Consider the following 2,500-nt stretch of genomic DNA (forward strand, 5'->3'; position numbering starts at 1 on the left):
ATAATAGCAACAGTAATAATGATGATGATAGTAATGATGATAATAATGAGAACAATAATAATGATAATGATGATAATGATAATGATAATATAAATGATAGAAATAACAATGTAATAGAAATAACAAAGTTAATGGTAATAATGATAATGGTAATAATAACAAAGATGATGATGATAATAATAATAATAATAATAATAATAATAATAATAATAACAACAACAACAAAAACAACAACAATAATGATAATAATAATAATAAAAAATAATATAATAATCATAATTAATAATAACAGTAATAATGATAATGATGATAATAATAATAATAATAATGATAAAAGTAATGATAACATTAATAGTAATGGTAATAATAATAATAATCATGATCTTGATAAAAGTACTAAAGATAATTATAACAATAATGATAATAATAATGATAATGCACATAAGATAATAGTAATGATAATAGTGATAGACTATTAGTAATAGTAATGATAATGATAGTAATAAATATATGAAGACCTTTTTTTCTGTTTGTATGTGTTGAATTTGACTAATTCTAAACCTATATAATATATATATATATATATATATATATATATATATATATATATATATATATATATATATATATATATATATATATATATATATATATGTATGTATATGTATATGTATATATATATATATATATATATATATATATATATATATATATATATATGTGTGTGTGTGTGTGTGTGTGTGTGTGTGTGTGTGTGTGGTGTGTGTGTGTGTGTGTGTGTGTGTGTGTGTGTGTGTATGTGTGTGTGTGTGTGTGTGTGTGTGTGTGAACTAATTCTTATCTTCATAATAAAGAGTGACACGTCAGTGCTATATCTACGTATGTGTGTAAGCTTGAAGGACTATTGGTACTGATGTAAGGTATCGATTAACTACTGATACTTACTTTCTATAAATGCTGTAAGACCGTATTTGACACCAAGGTGGGTCATCGCGCATGGCAAGTGGCATGTGGCAGGTGGCATATAACACGTGGCATGGTGGTTTCAGACCAAGGTTACATGTGGCGTGTCACTCGGTTCACAAGATGGCACCATCAGAGGTTGACGATGTTATTATTGTCTTAAGTCCTAATCAGTATTGTGACAATTATCTATCTGCCCTTGGAGGAATAAAGTGGACGACTTCGGGACTAAATGTGAGGCAAATTTGTTCCAATACCCTGAAAATACCTGTAAGGAAAAATATTTTGATAATTCTACCACTGAGAGTTTTATTCTTGTACTGGGGTGATGACGTATCATACAAACATGTGTATGTTATGTTGATTGGTTCATTGTCTGGAAGAGGCTTTGTTGTGCACGAGAGCAGGCACACATCGCATTGTTTCCTCCTGCGAGATCGCGCGTGGTTACCCTCTCAACCAAAGCCTCGCTCAGTGGGCGAGCGAAGCCGTATTGTTAAATATGTTTAGCGGAATCTTTCTAGACACTTCAAAACTACTCAATGTATGCAATACATCCAAACGTTTTCCTTTTTATATCATATGTTATATGATTTTAAACATTTTATATTAACTTGGCTAATAATAAATTTCGAAGTGGTAGGAGTAGCACACAGGTCGCTCGTGGCAAATGCGACGTAGTAAGCCGCTTCTTTGCGAAAGGTTTCCTATACTTTTCAAGTGGCGTGCCACATGGCTTGCTTGTGAAAGTGGCCGTACAGCTTAACTAAACGTTTAGTTCAATCTCCATCTATTAAAGAGAAAAAATGGAATTTGATCAGAGAGGGCAAAGCTAGTGGTATGTTTGAAATGAACAATACAAAATCTATTAAAAATATGTTTGATTGTTTAATGAGTGGTGTAAAACATATCAACAGCAACTTTATTGCCTGCAGAAATACTGATAGTCCTGATGTTTGCTATCAGGATGCGAGAAAGGTAACGAAAATAAAACAAAACAAAAAATAGAGAAAAAAAAGAAAAAAGTGAGTGTGAGAGAGAGAGAGAGAGAGAGAGAGAGAGAGAGAACGAGAGAGAGAGAGAGATAAGCAGTAAGAAAGAGAAAGAATGAGACAGAGAGAGAAAGAGAGAAATAGAAACAGACAGATAAAACAGAAAGTCAAACAAACACAATGAAAGAGAGAGAGAGAGAGAGAACGACGAGACAGACAAACAAAAAAGACACGCGGAAAGACAAACACCCAGACCTGAAGAAAGAACAGGAGCGAGAGAGGAGCAAAAAAAAAAAAAAAAAAAAAAAAGAAGACGAAGAAAGGGCCTCGCTTACCCTGATGATGATGGGCGTGAGCGTGGGCGTGAGCGTGGGCGTGGGCGGGAAAGGAGGGTCTTGAGGATGTCAGGTTTCCATCTATCGTCTCATTTGCTGTGAAGTCCATCGATCCGAACGAAAGACGACCTGGAAAGGAAAGAAGAGAGAAGGAAGGAAGGAAGGAAGGAGAGAGGAAGAGAAATAAGGTACACAGGGAGAGGGAGAAAG

This window comes from Penaeus monodon, chromosome 7, assembly GCF_015228065.2.
Source record: "Penaeus monodon isolate SGIC_2016 chromosome 7, NSTDA_Pmon_1, whole genome shotgun sequence".
Classification (NCBI taxonomy): Eukaryota; Metazoa; Arthropoda; class Malacostraca; order Decapoda; family Penaeidae; genus Penaeus; species Penaeus monodon.